This window comes from Martes martes, assembly GCF_963455335.1.
Source record: "Martes martes genome assembly, chromosome: 9".
Classification (NCBI taxonomy): Eukaryota; Metazoa; Chordata; class Mammalia; order Carnivora; family Mustelidae; genus Martes; species Martes martes.
The window spans coordinates 122,831,098-122,851,209 of NC_137896.1; positions in this window are offsets into that span (position 1 = coordinate 122,831,098).

Here is a 20,112-nt window from a genome sequence, read left to right on the forward strand (position 1 = left end):
AGAGCGTAGCATTTTAGATTCTGTCTGCTAAGAAAGCTGAGCATGTAAGGGCAGACAACTGGCTGGAAAGCAAACTGGCACACCAGAGTATGCTCACACAAAATTACCTTCTTGACAATGAACTTTAATAGACTTCCCCCAACTTTGTGTGTGTGTGTGTGTGTGTGTGTGTGTATGTGCGCGCATGCATGTGTGTTGCATGAGTTATTAAATAGATTAGCTACATTGATTTTTACTTTGAGATTTCCAGGCAATCACACAATACTTGAATTTTTCAATCATGTTGCTACATTATATGTTAATAAAAGCCAATAGCAAACATTTAAAAAGTTTTCCTATATTAGGGCCCTTCCAAGAATCAATAATCTCATTGACACGGTTCAAAAAGCTATCAGTTCTATGAGGACCGTTAATGGCTGAAGAAAGCATGCATGTAAACACCACCAGAAAAAATCGATGTTCTCTCTAAGTCATTGATAATTCTTGATGGAAATTGGGATTATAAAAATGTAACATGTGTCTCACACCTTAAGCATGAGAAATATCCATATCAAACTATCCAATGTCCTGGTGTCCAAGACAAGGCAACTGTGGGTTAGATCTTGTTGATCTGATAACTTTTGCATGGACAAAATGGATTTTATGAGTTCTAAGATTACAGCATCATATACATCATTCATTTGATAGCCAGAGCAAACCTGTGAAGTGGAGAAGGTATTCTCACCCTATTGTTGTAAGGCTTCTCTTAAGTCTCAGAATAAAAGAAATTGTACATTGGCCGAGGTACTTAGGGGATAGTTGGCAGTAAAGCTCTTCTGATTCCTATGTTTCTGCCCTTGCAGAAACTGCAGCCACTGTAATGGGACATGAAATAATTATTTCTTATTTACCAGTTCTCAATAGGCTACAGGTAAGCAGTTTCCAGGGAATCCTGAAAACTAGTACAGGATCCGGAAGGATTAAAGACACAATGCACCCCACCTAGATTTAAAGAATTCATGTAAAAGAGTATTCATTGAGGGATAGTGCTTTCTCATGCCCTTCTATTGTCTCAGTGGTTACTGGAGTATCTCTACTCTCTCAAATGGGAGGTGTCTGGCATTTCTTCCCATATGTTTCCATTTTAGAGGAGGTAATGATAAACAGAGCTGACCTCAGTGAGATAGTCAGCTACTAGCCCCAGCAATTCCTCTTCTAACAATGAAGAAATTTATCCTCTAACAGTGTCACTTCTCTGTAGCAGATTCTATCTTTGTTTGAATATTTTTAAAATACAAATTTTTATTAAAATGAAAAGAAATGTTTACAAATGAAACGAAGCTTCACCCTCAAAGAAACATAAGTAATAGATGAAAGAAATGATCCTGGGAACTCCTCAATGTAATAATGAATTCAACATTCTTCAATCAAATTTAAAATTTAATTACAGGTAATTGTTCTTTTTTTAATGAAGTACGTTTGACATAATGCTCCATTATTATATAACTAGATAATTAACTCCATTAATCACCTTACAACTTATTTTTCTCTGTATTTTCTTTAAATATTTATATACCGTGCCCATTTTTACAACCAGAAAGCTCACCATAATCAAGAATGTGAGTCAGGGTGAACCATAGAAGAGCTTGGTGAAGGACAGTCACTGTGATTTCCCCAAGTGTACCTCTCATGCTCTTTGATTTATCAAAAATTAAATGTTTGCAAAGTGCCTTCTATATTCTCAAACCTGTAACAGGCACTCAACATTTCTTCTACCATTTGCTGACCATCTAATATGTGTCATTCATGCATGTCACTAGTCCTGGATTTGAAGGAAGGGGATAACGAGAGATGACTAAGGCATAACCCTTGACCTAAAGGAGCTCATAATTTATTGATGGAGAACCCATGAAGGATGTTCATTGCTCCTTCTCTTAAGAAGTTCACAGTGTAAAATAGAAAGCCAAGTGTAAAATCTGTCACAGATAGGAGAAACATATTAGATTTAGTGCCCCCAAAATGGCAGGAGAGTTTTTCCGGCTGCATCCAATCTTCTTCTGGTGACCTTGACCTGGTTACATTTTACATACTGAGTTAACTCGGCATCACACAGGGATCCTTTCAGGTCTGTGGTAGACAGCTCATGTCCCTGCTCACATTCTTGCTTCTTAATTGATATACTAGTGTGGCATGATATTCATTTTCCATGTTTGTTTATTACCAAAGAATTATGTTTAAACTGCCTTTATTTGACTAGCGTCAGTTATCTAACCCAGTTCTGCAGCCTTCCACGGTATAATCTTAGGTAGGTTACTTAACCTTTCATGCCTTAGTTTCCTCACCTGTAAAATGGGATATTCATAGAGTAGTGAGAATTTTAGAAGCTAATAAGTATAAATCACATCAGTTTCTAGCACATAGCCAAAATGCAAGATGATAGATATTATTTCTATTCTATTTTAAAATTAACATTAGCTAGGGATGCAATGAAAACAGACTCCATCAATATCTTCTTTTCTATCCCAAACTCACATCTGATTATCCATGAATGGTTTTCATGGGAGTGGTTCAGGTAGCTGTGTATATTATAAACCTTCTCGTTTTTAGGAGGCAAGAAAAACAAAGAAACATTTGAATCAACTGTTGTCTTAAAGTAACTTCTCCACTGTTTTGATTGTCTTAATGGTTATTTTCCAATAGTGAGCATTCTCATGGCTAAAGCAGTCTTACAAAAAAATAATAAAAGAAGAAAACTAAAATGAAAAGGATGAGCCAGAAAACAGGAAATTAACTTTCTCTTATTGCTGACTTACTAGAACTTTCTTGTTTTACTGCTTCAATTCTACTCACATATGGTTACCCTGGATTCTGTACAACTGATTTGTTGTCACTTTTAGAGAACCCTTCCAGCTTTGGTAAACCAGCTGAAACCTAGGTATTGAGACTCCTTTATGGAGGAGCTGTCTGCTTTGGGATAAAGTTCCTGAAAAAAACCTTTAGGAATCTCAACCTTAGTTGAGAAATCAAGTGATTAAATATTGTAGTAACAAATGTTTTCTCTTGGAACTGTCCCAGATTTTTTTTTCTTTTCTGTAATTAATAAGAGAAAAAAAAATATCATCCTCTCAAAGGAATACCATAGTGAACACCCTAATAGAATATACTATGGGCTTTGTACTAGGTTGTCCATTATGTGCTGAACTGACTCTGGAACTCATGGGAGTGTGGTAAAGGCAGGTTTCACTGGGAAGAGTGAGGCTTCCCCCAGATTGGCCCTCTCCTCACACACCAGTGGGAACTGCTGCTTGCACAAGAAAATACAGTCCATTAGAAATGAGAGAGAGAACTGGATATTTCACTAGGATACTGGGAGAGATGGGACAGAATTTGACCCAGGGATTTTTATTTATCTTGTCTCTAAAAGTAGCAAATTTCTTCAAGGTTGAGGTTCACATATTCTTTCTTTTATCCAAGTACCTAGCTTACTGGTGATGCTCAGCAAGGAATTGTTAATTTGTTGATTGGTCATGGGTGGAAACTCAGGTGACAAGTGCTGAAATTTAATGATGAATATGTGGCAAGAGATCTGGAAGTTTCTAAACTTTCATTGTGTGATTTAACCCTCACAGCCATTGTCTAAGGTCAACAGCATCAGCACCAAATTGCAGATGAGCAAACTGAGGCTCAAATAGGCTAACTAAATTTTCCATAATCAAAACTGTGTTTCTATCTCAATTCTATATTTACACATTAACTGGGGGGAGGGGGGCAAAAATGAAGTTTTTGCTACAAAATAATCACATCTTTTGCCTGTTTTATTTCTTTCCCTGTTAATCACTAATGTTAGAGCCCTACATCTTTTGCATACAATTATTTATTATGGTAGCAGAATTTTTTGATTTATTTGTAAGAAAGAAAGAAAGGCTACAACCTGACTTAAGAATAAAAAGGTCAATGGTGGGGTTATGGACGTTGGGGAAGATATGTGCTATGGGGTGAGTGCTGTGAAGTGTGTAAACCTGGCGATTCACAGGCCTGTACCCCTGGGGCTAATAATACATTATATGTTTATAAAATATATATATATATATATATATGTAAAAGGTCAAGAAAACACCCCAAGACAAAAACTTAAAAATAATATTCTGGAAGTATTCTTCCAGCAAATAGTTTAACCAAAATGAATCCACTTTTAAATCTAGTTACTGGGGATTCTAAATCATGTTCAATTAACTGCACAGATACTAACAGATACCTAAGCACTTAAGTTGTACTCTTTTTAAATTGAATGACGACCGCAGGGACTTCTTGGGGGTGGGCAAAAATGGGAATGGATATTGATTAAAAGCAGGCCTTTATAACTCATCAGATGACCAAATGTAGAGGTGTTGGGAGAAACTGAGACCTCCTTTCCATAGGCATTTATAATCTAACCTGATGGGAGACAACCAGGGTTTAGAAGCAAAACTAATCTCTATGAACTTCTGTTTCACAACCTGTGAAATAGGAAAGCAAACAATTTCCTTGCCCCACCCCACCCCCCTTAGCAAAAGGAGAAAAGGTGTATGACAGTCACATGTTGGAGCTCAGCAGTTCTGAGTTCTCCTCCTTTCCCTCCTGATCTCATCCCCGTCCCTTGGTTGAGATGCTGTTTGCAAGGCAATACTATTTACAAAGGTTGCTCTGTCAAACAACCCTTTCCTTCTTTTCTACCCCATGAAAGTGAAACAAGGCCCTTAAAATCCACAATTCCTACCAATGTCAAAAAGCATTTTTCACAAATGGGTAGAGCTTCAGGTACAGGGAAGGGCCAATGGGCGAGAATCATTCAGGAGAACTTGGAGGGGGGTGGCAGCGCTGGGGAGTTGTGAGGCTACACCTAGAGCTTAATAAGGAAATCTAAATGTCTGATGGTCCTCTCCTGGCTAAGGTAAGTGCAAGCCAGACTGTCTTGAAGGGGGACCCTTATATCATACCAGTTAGCTGATGAACAGGAGACAGCTGGTGATGGGAAAGACCAATTTCTCTTCATAGAATGGATTCAAATGCACAGAAAGTACCAGGTCCAAAGTGAAAAACAGTGCTTGTTCATTCCTCTGGCGAAAGCAGGATCATAAAGGAGGAGGAGTTACACTTTGCAAGAACTGAAAAGAGAAAGGATTCAGAAGACATATCAAGGAGCCCCAATGAAAGGGCAGCTGCACTACACTAGACTCCTATAACTACAAAAAGTTTCAGGCTGATGGGATAACTTCATTCTGATGGGGAAAATAAAAACCGTTTCCTCTAGTTCTGGCAGCCCAGCAAGGAAAAAGAGGTATTAGCAGAAGTCTGAGCCTTCGGGGGTCTGGCCGACATCCCAGCCATATCCTGAGAAAATGGCAGGACTTCCAAAAATTCTTGTGGCAGGCATTCGCATTTCCTGTCCTAAATGGTTAGGCCATCTGGAATGTCTATTATGGAACCATTAAACTTGTGGAACTGTCCTCACGGGCTCTCAAAACCATTTCAAGTATTCTACAGAATAAAAATAAGTTGAATAAACACAAACTATGCAGACTACCAACTCTTCTAGAGGAGGAGGCACAAATGTACTGAAGTCATATGGAATTATCAAAATATAAAAACTCAGAATTTTAAAAGTGCATTTCATTGAGTGATTTCAAAGTATAAACTTAAGATATAGGACTGAATCTAAGGTCAGGACATTTTGGCCATGGTCTTCTGGAGTTCCTACAGCTACCTGACTTATGTATGCTAATGGTCTCCTCACAGGCAGGAGAAGTGCTTTGTTAAAGGCAAAGTGCTGTAACGATGGGGAGGCAGGAATGTCATCTGTCTATATACAAGACAGCATTACTCTTCTTTAGATGTCACTGCCATTTTAGAACGCACGTGTAATGGAACTGACAAGTAAAAATATAGAGCAGGAAAATCTGGTCATGGAGCAAACATGCCCATCCATAATATAATAGTTTTGAGTGTCCGTATAACAAATTACCACAAACTCCGAGACTTTACACAAGACTGTTTATTATCTCCCAAGGACATAGGACAGAAGTCCAAGCAGGCCTGACCATGTTCTCTGCTTGAAGGTGCCAGAAGACCAAAATCACAGTGTCTTCAGGGCTCTAACCTGGAGGCTCTGGGAAGGGTCCAGTTCCAGACTCATTTTGGCTGCTGGAAGAATTCAGTGCTGTGTGATTGTAGGACCGAGATCCCCATTCTCTTGTTGCTTGTCAGCTCTTTAAGGCCACTTGCCTTCCTTCTCAGGTGGCCTTCTCTGTCTTCAATCCTGTAAGGGCCACTGACCCCTCACCCTTAGAATCTCTCCTCACTTTTCCTTCTGCCTGAAGTCTGAGGAAACATCTCCGGTTTTAAGGTGTCCACGTTACCTTACTCCCACCTGGATAATCTCCCTTTTGCCATATACGGAACATATTCACAGGAGTAATGCCAGGAGGCAAAGATCACGGAGATCATCTTAAAATTCTGCGTACCATACATAACTTGTGACGCACTGTAGAGACAGAAACAACTCTGTGCTTTCCCACCAGATGATGACTCTGGTTAAAGAGAACACCGGAAAGGAGGCAGCCTGCATTTTTGTGTGGCGCGTATAATCACAGGTAGTGTGGTATATGGTGATAGTTGTGGTTGTTCATCTCACATGACTGTTGCTTAGTATCCTTTAAAATGATCTCGGGCATATGTTCTACCTCTGCCCTTATAGCTCCTCCCCGTCTTGACTTCCAGCCTTGCTCCACCTCCCATCACAGAAGTCTCAGGTCTGAGTCTTGAAGAATCCTCACTTTCCTCTGGCCATACTGCTCTTCTGAATACAGTTAGTGCTGTTGATGTTGCTCTGTTCACATTGATTTGCCTGTATAAACCTTTTCTCCTCCAGTCTGCTCTGAGCACCTCAAGGGCAGTTAGAGTGCCCGAGGAGATTCTACTCACCTGTGAATCCCCTGGCAAATCCTGCCTGAAAACTGACCCAGAACAGGTGCTCAATGAATGATTGTAAGACTGAGATAGGTAATGCCATTCCCTGTACTGTGTTATGTATAGGTAGTAAACTATATGCCCAACAGCTTTGCATGCTGTTATGTTAGCAAAACAGATTAAGGTTTTAAGTCCCACAATAGCCAATCAATATATATTGCAACACAGAATCCATACACTTCTAAATGAGTTTGTACAGTTCAGTTACCTTCTTTCCCCATTCAGGTAATACAATTCTCATATTTAATCTGTTGGCTGATATGTGAGCTCTCAGAAGCCAGGGGATTATCTTCTTTGCTCCTGCAAATGATATCAGAATTAGCTACAGTGAGTCTATCCGTGCTACTTCTGCTACAGGTAACTTCATGATCTGGGGAAGAGGCAGCTGTGGTCAAGGAAGTAGCTCTTGCACACTCAGATTATTCTAAAAACAAATCATCAATCCATATCAATGTCATTTCAACCCAACAAATGTAGGAAGTTCAGGACCACCTATCAAAACGTGATGTGAGAATCTAATAGGTATAGCCAGATCTGTGACAAAGGACTGGATAGGAAACATACCTATGGGGCTTCAATGCCAGGTAGCACTCGGGTGTGCGGACACTGGCACCAAGAATATGGCATTTAACAGCTGCCCATAAAACATAAGGAGCTACTTCTCAGATATGCAGAACCAGAATGGGAACATAAATATGCATTATTGGGGCAGGGCTGAGGAGCCCCCTGATTGCAGAAACAGAATATCCCCAGTGATATGCACTTAAATGTTGTCCAGAGGCTAACACAGACCCAGGGACTTTTTCAGAATAAAATATGATTGGAGAGCCGCCAAGTGAAAGAAGGGGTGGAGGAAAACTATTGTGACTTTGAATCATAAATGATCTGCCCATGGAGGGTCCCTTAGACAGGCTAGCCAGACTCTCAAATGACCTGCCACTGCATTTCCAATAGTTTAAACAGTGGACAGATATCCCAAGGAATGAGAAACAGTGGCCAGATTTAGATACTTAAAAATACTAAACTCTGTCTTCAGTGGCCTTTCTGGTACCTCAGCAAGGTCACCGAGGGCAGTGTAGTAATTTAATACTTGGCATAGGTGCTCTCTATATATTGGTTAGGCATTAGAATATGCTAGGCTACAAATATAAAAAAAATAGATGAGCTGTATATAAACTGATGCTATAGGAGAAAACCAGAAAATCAAGATGGCTATGAGGTGATATATTTATTGTTTACCATTATTAAAGGTTACCACATATTGTATTTGAAGAATAATCCCTGGCTTTATACTTAAAAAGTTATAGACTACATGAATGGTCTTCTTAGAACTTCAGATGAGCCCCTTTACACATGGCTCAAAAGCTGTTGAGAAAACATTGCAAATGTATTTTTCAATGAATAAGCACATTATTGAAGTAGTTCTACATAAACCAAACTTTATAATATTTTGGTTGAAGTGTTTAGGTTTTTTTCCCCCCAGGGAGCCCTCTTGTGGGTATTTCAGCATATTACTGAAACATAGATTATCAGTGACTTGGTTGGAATTGAGTTGGGAAGAATGCTTCATGTTTCATTCATGATAAGCCTGAATATGTATGCATTTTTCTGCCCCCACATTGTTTCTCCATTTTTAACTTCCCAAATTTAATTTTAGAATCCTTGACTTCCAAGCTTTCAGAGAACTCAAAGGTCACCTGCTTTGGTGGCTCCCAAATCGACTGATCATCATTATCATCCAGGGAGCATTTAAAAAGTATATATCCACAAACCTTGGGTTGCTTTCAAAGATATTCTGGATTGGTATGTCGGGAAAGGGGCTGGCAATCACCAGTGTTTTAAATCCCCCCCCACCCGCCCCGGTGATTCTCATTATGAATCAAACTTAACACTGAATCTGTCCAACTCCCCTTCTGATTATACTTGCTGCAACACAAGGAATACTCAAACTTAAAGTTATTCATTTACTTGTCAACTCAACTGTGAATCTGGGATAAGGTCCTGCTTGACTTCTTCCCCCAAGAACCTAATGTAGTGAGAAGTAAAGAGTAGGTACTCAATAAATGTTTATTAGATTGAGTTAGGTAATTCCAATCTACTAATCAATATTGTTAATAGTATTGAAACAACAGTCCCAATGGATTTGTACCTTGGAAAAGCTTAAACAAAGAGATTTCAGTATAAAATCTAATAGTAATCAATCAGTTCAATGACCTTACAGAATCCAGGAACATTCAAACATGTATCATGTGTATTTGGAGTCCTTATGTTGAATGATAGGAATAAAGCTGAGACTCGTTTTCCTTCACTTATAGTTTAAAAGAATGTGGTGTTATATTTCAGTTAAAGTTAATAAAGTTTTTCAGTCCTTCTCACCATTCAATGTAATGTACTTGTATGACTGCTGTAATGGAAAAAGACAATCATGGATACTCTCATTTATATGCACAATTTGAATTCCAAGAAAATAGGGAGCAAGTTACCATGCATTTACCTTTACAAATGCTGGGATGAGGCAAGATTGGATATAAGCAATCGGATCTGACGATAATATATTCCATTTGCAATTGTTAGAGATTTATGCAAGATAGCAGGTAACACCTTCCTTTTGAATTTCAAATGCTATATAACCTTTTGAAGATAACAAGGGATATTCATCCAAAATAATGGTAGGAAATTTATAATGGAGACTACATAATTAGTTGTTATTTTTTGCAAGTATCATATATTCTGATAGGAACATGGCTAGGAAAAAATACATACTCCTTAGTAGAAAGTCAGCCCCTTTCCTATCCTCTCCTCTTCTTTCTTCACCTCTCCTGGCCTCTCCTCACCTCTCCTCTCCTCACCTCACCTCTCCTGTCCTGTCCTGTCCTTTAGTTGAACAACTTGGTACATAGGGCACCCAACAATTTAGAAGAATGCACATTAAATGTAAAAGCATTCTGAAATGCTTATGGGCTCTGTTGGATTCTCAGGTTTATTTCTAATGTGTACCCTTACCAAAATAGAGTTATATGGTTCTGGGTTAAACTCTTTGGCATGATAGACATCTATCAGTCCCTAACCTAGCAGTTCAATGTAAGAAGGAAGAAACATGAATTTAATTATTTTAGAGTGACCATTCTTTACATGATATTTTGCAGCAGAATTCACACCTCACCTTCAGTTTCAGAGTAAAGCTATTTCAAAGCAGCTTTACTCCAACAGGAGTAATTCAACAGGTGTTCCCGTAGAACCATGGCCTGGCAATTCTGTTCATCTAGGATAATTTTAAGCTGATATTTCCAGGTATGACCATTTACTCCTTGTGCGGTTGAGATGGATCATGCAGAGTAAACTACACTGAGTCTTCTCATATCTCTAGAAAGTTCTCCAGTGGGCAGCAGCTACTACTAAGTGACTGTATTCATCCCTGCCATTTCAACTTTGTCTGGTGTTCAGAGAGAGGGAGAGAGAGAGAGAATCTTCTATGTCATTTCACCAAGCTCTTAATCTTGATGAAGTGAGGTAGAATTACTCTCCTTTTGCTCCCTAGAAGACACTTTCAATTCCACGCACTGAATCAATGGTTTTAAAGGCACTTCTTTTATACCAGACCCACAGTGCAATTTCAGAGGAAAACTCCATGCCTCCTTGGCTATTCCTCTGTCCTCTTTCGCCCACTTGGATACAGCCAGAGAAAACATATTCCTAAACAATTCTGCCAGCTGAATAGCCATTTACTTCTCTTTACATACATCCAGTGACTTCTTATCTAAGTCCTCCTCTGCTAAATATTAAATGAGGGATGTCCTCCTCCCTCCCCACAAAACCAAACCAAACACCCTCCTTCTTTGAGACAAAAACAAAACAAAACAAAATGTTAATAGTACTATAAGTTCTCATAAAATAACAGCAACAAAAATTACTATAGACAATAATGTCTGTGGGAATTCAGCACATGACATGGTTACATGTTCCAGAATAGCCAAGGGAAGCCACGGGAAGAAAGGGAGATGTGAGTGGGAACTTGGAGGATCAGTGAATTTCCATAGTAGAAAGCAGAGGGGAAGCATCTGAGTATCTTTTGTCTATGGGTAACTCTGCCCTCTCAAGCAAGAGGAGGTCCGATCTGGATGCTACTGTTTAAAGGGAACTGATCCCTAGGCTGTTCAATGTTTTCATATACATAGTTGTTGGCTGTGTGTACTCAGTCTTATGTCTGTCCTTAAATTAGAACTTAAATGTCAACATTAAGACAACAAAGCTTTAGTTGAAAATGGTTGGGCATACACTACTGAATATAAATGATATACTGTTTGCCAAACACACGACTTGGGAGCATACAGACACTTTCACATTATAAGAGATCCAGAAATAACTGCATTACGATTCTTCTGTTAACTGTAATACCAATGTTCCATAATTGAGTGGTTCAGATCTGGATTTTACTCCTATTTCCTAGTCCTAATTCTGTAAATCTCTAGTTGGAAGATCACCTCTTTTTATGAGAGTTCTTCTTCTCCTTCTCCTTCTTTGTTACAGAGTACTGGCACTACAAAAGTCAGTGTTTAAAATAAAGACCCTTTTAGTTTCCAAAAGAGACCCCACTGACAATATTTCGATTCTGGCCATTTCTGATATTATTTGCTATGGTGTATAAGAGAGAAAACTCCGTCAAGGCTTAACGCCTCCAGTGCCGACATTCTGGTAATGCTCTCCACAAATTGCTTGTACATTGGGTTTCTACAGAATGTTTTCTGTTGCATTGGGAGGAAAGGTACTGAAAAACTCCCTGGCTTTAGGTAGAACAAAATATCTTTTATCCTGAGGACTCAGGGGAAGGTTCGGTTTTCTCTCTGTAATAATTGGGCTTTTAAAGTTGCAAGGATGAATACTCCCTGGTTACATTAGTAAGAGGGGTTCCTGCATGGATACCAAGAAGTAGCTCATATCATGAGACTTTAAAAAAATCATTTAGGTAGGGTACCAAGCACGAAATTGTGTGATACTTAGTGTTTTATTATGAGTCATTTAACAGGCACACCTTCAAAGAGAGAGGATCTTTATGGATCAGTCACTCTTCAATACTGAACAGAAGTTTTCACCACAACATTTATTCATATTAGTCCAAGAACCTATTTTGTGCCTGACACTATTGAGGTTTCAATCCTCTTTTTGTTGTTGTTATGTTATGTCACCATACAGTACATTAGTTTTTGACGTAGTGTTCCAAGATTTATTGTTTACATATAATACCCAGTGCTCCATGCAATACGTGTCCTACTTAATACCCATCACTGGGCCAACCCATCCCTCACCCCCTCCCTTCCAAAACCCTCAGTTTGTTTCTCGAGTCTCTCATGGTTCCTCTTCCCCTCTGATTTCCCCCTCTTCCTTTTTCCCTCCCTTCTAATGTCCTCAATGCTATTCCTTATGTCCCATAAGTAAGTGAAATTATATGATAATCGACTTTCTCTGTTTGACTTGTTTCACTTAAAATAATCTCTTCCAGTCCCATCTATGTTGATGCAAAGGTTGGGTATTCATCATTTCTGATGGAGGCATAATACTCCATAGTATATATGGACCACATCTTCTTTATCCATTCGTCTGTTGAAGGGCATCTCAGCTTTTTCCACAGTTTGGCTATTGTGGACATTGCTGCTATGAACATTGTTCTTTAAATAATACCTGACCTTCTTTGAGCTTACATTGTAGTAGTCTTTCACTTAAAAGAAATTTAGCTTTTTTTTTGTAGATGGTCAAACACAATTGACTTGGGCTCAGGGAGTAATAACCAGAATAACACAACTGGTTTCACTTGACCCAAATGGTGGCAGCCACTACAATGTTATATAGACAAGACCTCCAAGAGATCTTATTATTTTTTTTATTGGAGGGTATTTTAGGTTTATGAACTCTATGAGCACCACTCCAGGGACACATTATGCTTTGGTACTCTTTTCTCTACAGTCTGTCCAGCTCTCAGCCTCAAATGACCCTCCAAGAGGAGTTGGAACTAAGTCTGGATCTTTTCTGAAAAATAGTAGTGTGGTTTCTTATGTATTTTATTTCCCTGTTTATATTAGTCACAAATATCAGGTAACCTAAAAATATATAGTAAAGATACAAAATAAGCAATGATTTAATTATGAAAAGCATGACTAACATAGTTTTACTGAAAATAAAAGAATTATTCAGACACACAGACACATCCCTTTACAATTCAGAAAACAAATTTATATGCATTTAATTCCACCTCATAACACACCTGCAAGACTGATTCTGGAAGCATTACTGCTCCCATCTAACAGATGAATAAACAAGGTCTCATGTTTTGAAAACGGGAGAGTTAGAATTGAAACTGTGCTTGCCTGGCTAGAAGCCCAGTTCTATTTCTATGTTATGTTCTGCTGCCCCTAAAACTGCTAATTTGATTCAGCAAATATTTATTAAACGCATGATTGAGTTTTATTTCCCCCATGCTTGCTACTTGATTGACTAGTGGTTAGAACTGATTGGTATAAGTAGCAGTTTCTACTAGGCAGCTTTCATAAAGGAAAGGGACATTTTGGTGTATGATTTTAAGTGATGATGCTTAACAACACAGGCTTGCCAACATACTCAACACTCAGAGACAAGTACCCCATAATAAATTTACACCCAGAGTTATTTGAACAAATCATTTGATTAGTAAAGATATAATTTCAATGCTTAGAACAACGAGAAGTCACTTAGGTGAAGGACCCCAGAGCCTGGGAGTCTAGAGGTAATAGAGACAGTGTGTGTCTGAAATCTCTAATCTTTACCCACTCCCACCCCCTGTCGCCGTCCTCTCGGATCCCAGAATTTTGTTGGTGGCACCTTTTGGCTCACTTGCCTTTCTGATGATCTGTAGCATGTATTATGGGATATTCATTTTGCTTTTCCATCACATTGCATTTTTCATGTATACCTTATGCACAGTATGATTAGGGGTGAAGAGTGTTTTCCTACTTCTTGAGGTACCCCCTTAGCTTTTAACACAGTCGTGGCACTCACTACACTTGGAGAATAAAATTAAAACATCACCAAGCAATAGAAATGCCCAGTATGGAAGTAATATAAAAATGCCAAAACCCTAGCTCTCAATTCACTTCTCTGCCACTGGAGTCTATTAATTTAGCTGATTAGATTCTAAACATGTGCACCCATGTTTCTAAGGAAAAAAAAAAAACATGGAAAGAATTTGTAGTCCTTTTAAAGAAAACATTCTACTTATTGATTCACTAAAATACTTCTTTTCCCAGAACACTTTCCCATGTTTGTTCTAAGGGAGAAACGTGGTACAAAGTCTTCAGGCAGAAATTAAAGAGAGAAATATGCTTCCACTGGGATCCATTGACTATACATTTGAATAATTCTGAAATGGAAAGAAAAGTGTTCATTATTATCCTAATTCTCAAGTGTTATGTTTCTTCCCTTCAGGGTTATAATAGAAGCAGTTTCTTATGGGTCATGGAATGGTAGCCTGAGTCTCAGGAATAGGTTTCCACAGGGTCAAGGCTGAGAGTCCTTGAAGTGGAATTAGAGAAATTTTACACTTGGCAGCAAAAGTAAATCTGTGCAAGCCAATGGAAGTGGACATTAAATGAACAGTATCTACCGAGCATTTTCTGTGTGTTAGGCATAGTCCCATCTGCTGCATATCCATTATTTTATACAACCTACAAAAGTCCATTGCAAATAAGTGATTGCATTCTTATTTTACAACTGAAGAAAATACATTTTGATGATTCCAGTTATTGGGACATGAATATGGTAGCTTATTATACTCTGTGCGTCTGCAAACTGTCTTAACGCAAACTTCCCTGTCAGTCTGACCAAACTGAACAAGGTTTATACAATCCTTAGTAGCTTATTTGCTCTCAGAAGTACTTTAACTCCAGCATAGCTGAAGTTCTTCATGCCTTATTGTGATGGAATATAATCAAAAACATGATGTGCCTAATTTGGGGATTTTTAAATTTTGATATATTTTCTAACTCATGGAAAAGTTGCAAGAATAGTATGAGGAACTAATGTATAAATTCAAATAAAATAAATCCAAATAAATTCAAAACGAATATGTCATTTGCAAATATCTTCTCCCATTCTATAGGTTGTCTTTTAGTTTTACTGTTTTCTTTGCTGTACAGAAGATTTCATTTTCATGAAGTCCAAATAGTTTGCTTTTTTTCCCCTTGCCTCAAGAGACATATCTAGTAAGAAGTTGATAAGGCCTGTGTCAAAGAGGTTATTGCCTATCCTCTCTTCTTGAATCTTTATGGTTTCAGATCTCACATTTAGGCTTAATCCATTTTGAAATTTTTTAAAGATTTTATTTATTTATTTATTTATTTATTTATTTATTTATTTATTTGACAGAGATCAAAAGTAGATAGAGAGGCAGGCAGAAAGAGAGAGGAGGAAGCAGGCTCCTCGCTGAGCAGAAAGCCTGATGCCAGACTCAATCCCAGGACCCTGGGATCATGATCTGAGCCAAAGGCAAAGGCTTTAACCTACTGCCACCCAGGTGCCCCATTTTTTGAATTTATTTTTGTATGCTATAAGAAAGTAGTCTGGTTTCATTCTTTTGCATGTTGCTGTCCAGGTTTCCCAGCACCATTTGTTGAATATATTGTCTTTTTCACATTAAATATTCTTTCCTGCTTTGTCAAAGATTACTTGACCATGTACTTATGTACCCATTTCTGGGTTTTCTATTCTGTTTCATTGATTAATGTGTCTATTTTTGTGCCAGTACCATACTGGTTTGATGACTACAGCTCTGTAATATGAATATGACTTGACATCTGGAATTGTGATACTTCCAGCTTTGCTTTGCTTTTTCAAGGTTTCTTTGGCTATTTGGGGTCTTTTGTGGTCCCATACCAATTTTAGGATAGTTCTGTGAAAAATGCTGTTGGCATTATGATAGGGACTACATTAAATGTGTAGATTGCTTTGGGTGGCATAGACATTTTAACAATATTGGTTCTTCTAATCCACGGGCATGGAATGTCTTTCCATTTCTTCGTGTCATCTTCAATTTCTTTCATCAGTGTTTAATGGTTTTCAGAGTACAGATCTTTCACCTCTTTGGTTAGATTTAATCCTATGTATATCTTACTGGTTTTGGTATGACTATAAATGGGGTTGATTCCTTAATTCTTCTTTCCACAGCTTTGTTATTGGTGTATAGAAATATAAGAGATTTCTGTATGTTAATTTTGTATCCTGTGACTTTATTGATTTTGTTTATCAGTTCTAGCAGGTTTTTTGGGTGTTTTTTTTTTAAGGATTTTTATTTATTTATTTTTTGACAGAGAGAGACACAGAGAGAGAGGGAACACAAGCAGGGGGAGTGGGAGAGGGAGAAGCAGGAGCAGGGAGCCCAGTGCGGGGCTCGATCCCAGGATCCTGGGATCATAACCTGAGCTGAAGGCAGACGCTTAACGACTGAGCCCCCCAGGCACCCCTTTGGTGGAATCTTTAAAATTTTCTACTTATAGTATCATGTTATCAGCAAATAGTGAAAATTGTACTTCTTCCTTGCCAATTTATTGTCTTTTTGTTGTCTGATTGCTGTGACTAGGATTTCTAGTACTACGTTAAATAAGTGGTGAGAGTTTCAACAAAATTTTGTTAATTTCCTGACACTATAGGAAAAGCTCTCGGTTATCCCCCATTAAGGTTGATATTAGCTGGGGGGAGGGGATTCTTATATGGTCCTTATTACATTCCCTCTGAGTTTACTTTGTTGAAGGTTTTTATCATGAATGAAAGTTGTACTTTTTCAATGCTTTTTCTGCACCTATTAAAATGATCATATGGTTCTTATTCTTTCTTTTATTAATGTGATGTATCATGTTGATTGATTTGTGAAAATTGAACCACATTTGCAACCCAGGAATAAATCCCACTTGGTCATGGTGAATGAGTTTTTTAATATATTGTCAGATTCAGTTTGCTAGTATTTTGTTGAGAATTTTTGCATTCATGTTCATCAGGGATGTTGTCATGTTAAGTTGTCTTTCTTTGTGGTGTCTTTATCTGGCTTCAGTGTCAGGATAATGCTGGCCTCATAGAATGACTTTGGAAGTTTTCCTTCCCCCACTTTTTTTTTTTAATAGTTTGAGAAGAATAGGCATTAACTCTTCTTTAAATGTTTGGTAGAATTCACCAAAGAAGCCATTTGGCCCTAGACTTTTGTTAACTCGAAGTTTATTGATTACTGATTCAATTTCTTTCCTAGTTATCAGTCTATTCAGGTTTTCAATTTCTTCCTGTTTCAGTTTTGGTATGGTATATATTTTTAGGAATTTATCTATTTCTTCTAGGTTGTACCATTTATTGGAATATAGTTTTTCATACTATTCTCTTATAATTGTATTTCTGTGCTGTTTGTTGTTTTTTCTCCTCTGTCATTTGTGATTATATTTATTTGGGTCCTTTCTCTCTCTCTCTCTCTCTCTCTCTTTTTTTTTTTTTTTTGATAAGTCTGACTAGAGATTTGTCAATTTTATTAATTTTTTCAAAGAACCAACTCCTGGCTTCATTGATCTGGTCTATTGTTCTTTAGTTTCTATATTATTTATTTCTGCTCTAATCTTTATGATTTCTTTTCTTCTGCTGGTTTCAGCCTTCATTTGTTTTTTCTTTTTCTAGCTCCTTTAGATGTAAGGTTAGATTGTGAGTTTGAGATTTTTCTTACTTTTTGAGGTAAGCTTGTATTGTTATATACATCCCTCTTAGGACCACTTTTTTTGCATCCCAAAGGTTTTGGACCATTGTGTTTTCATTTCCATTTGTTTTCATAAATTTAAAATTTCTTCTTTGATTTCCTGGTTGACCCACTTATTGTTTTTTATTGTTTGGTAGCATGTTGTTTTACTGCCATGTATTTGTGGTCTTTCCAAATTTTTTCTTGTGGTTCATTTCTAGTTTCATAGCATTGTGGTGAGGAAAGAAGCATAGTATGATTTCAACCTTTTTGTATTTGTTGAGGCCCATTTGTGACCTAATACGTGATCTATTCTGGAGAATGTTTCATGTGTACTTGAAAAGAATGTGTGTTCTGCTGTTTTAGGTTAGAATGTTCTGAATATCTATGTTAAATTCAACTGGTCCAGAGTGTCATTCAAGGCCACTGTTTCATTCTTTATTTTCTGTTTAAGTGACCTGTCCATTGATAAAATTTGAGTGTCAAAGTCCCCTATTATTATTGTTATTATCAATTAGTTTTTAACAAATTATTTTAGATATTTTGGTGCTATCATGTTGGGTTCATTAATATTTACAAATATTTTTATCTTCTTGTTGGATTGTCTCCCTTATAAGTACATAATGCCTTTCTTTGTCTCTTTTTGTAGTCCATTTGAAAGTCTAGTTCATCTGATATAAGTATTGCTTCTCTGGCTTTCTTATGATATCCACTTGTGTGATAAATGTTTCTCCACCCCCTCACTTTTGATATCTGGGTATCTTTAGGTCCAAAATGAGTCCAATTGTAGGCAGCATATAGATGGGTCTTGTTTTTTCTTTTTTCTTTTCTTTTTTTAATCCATTCTGTCACCCTGTCTTTTGATTGGCACCTTTAGTCCATTCAAAGTAATTATAGATAGATTGATATTTATTTCCTGCTTGCTTTTTTATTGTTTCTGGAGATTTTCTCTCACCCTTTCTTGTCTCTGTCACTTTTGGCCTCTCCTTTACACTCAAATGTTCCCCTTTAATATTTCTTGCAGGGCTTATTTAGTGGTCATGAACTAATTTAGGTTTGTTTTTTCTGGAAAACTCTTTATCTCTCCTTCTATGCTGAACGATACTCTTGCTGGATGGAATATTCTTGGCTACAGATTTTTTCCCATCCAGCATATTGAATATATCACGCCACTCTCTTCTGGCTTGCCAAGTTTCTGTTGAGAAATCTCTAACTAGCCTTATGGGCTTTCCCTTGTAAGTTAAGGACTTCTTTTGTCTTGCTGCTTTTAAGATTTTTTTCTTTATCGTTATATCTTGCAAATTTAGTTACAGAATTCTTGGTCTTCACCTGCTTTTGTTAATTTTGATAGGAGTTCTTTGTGCCTCCTGGATCTGGATGTTTGTTTCTGTCCCACTTTAGGGAAGTTTTCTGCCATTTTTTTTTTTTAAATAAATCTTCTGCCCCCTTTTCTCTCTCATCTTCTTCTGGAACTCCTATAATATGAATGTTATTATGTTTGATGGAGTCACTGAGTTCCCTAAATCTGTTCTTGTGTTGCATAATTCTTCTTTCTCTCTTTTGTTCACCTTCATTATTTTTTATATTATTTTGTCTACTAGGTCAACAATTTGTTCCTCTGCTTCTTCCAGCCTCTGCTTATTACATCAAGGCTGTTTTCAATCTTGTTTTTGCATTCTTCATCTCTGATTCTTTTTAAATTCTTCTATCTCTGTGGTAGGGTCTCACTAATATCTTTATTCTTTCTAGCCCAGTGAGTATCCTTAGGATTGTTGCTTTAAGTTCTCCATTAGGCATGTCACCTATATCTTTTTTGTTTAGATGTTTGGTCTTGGCCTTATTTTATTTTTTTCATTTGTGATAAATTCCTTTGTCTTGTTATTTTATCTAAGTCTCTGCCTTCTGCTGTGTGTTAGAAAATCTAGTTATGGAGGCACCTGGGTGGTTCAGTTGGTTAAGCATCTGCCTTTGGCTCAGATCATGGTCCCAGGGTTCTGGGATTAATTCCACCATTAGGCTCCCTGCCCATCAGGGAGCCTCCTTCTCCCTCTCCCTTTGCAGCTTCCCTACTTGTGCATTCTCTCTCATTCTCTCTCTCAAATAAATAAAATATCCTTAAAAAAAAAAAAAAAAAGGAAAAGAAAAGCCAGTTATGTCTCCTGCTCCTGAAATTAATGGCCTTATGAAGAAGACATCAAGTACTGACCAGGGCCTAGCATTTCAGAAGGTGTCTTTGATGTGTGCTGCATTCACTTTGCTGTTGTGGTTTGTTCTATCCCTCAGGCCTGTCATCTGCAGAGGCTCTCCTTGCCTGCAGAGCAGTGTTTGGTCCCTGGCCTGAATGTTATGAGTTTTAACTGATGTGCTCTGGTCTGCTTGTGAAATGAGACCTTCCACCA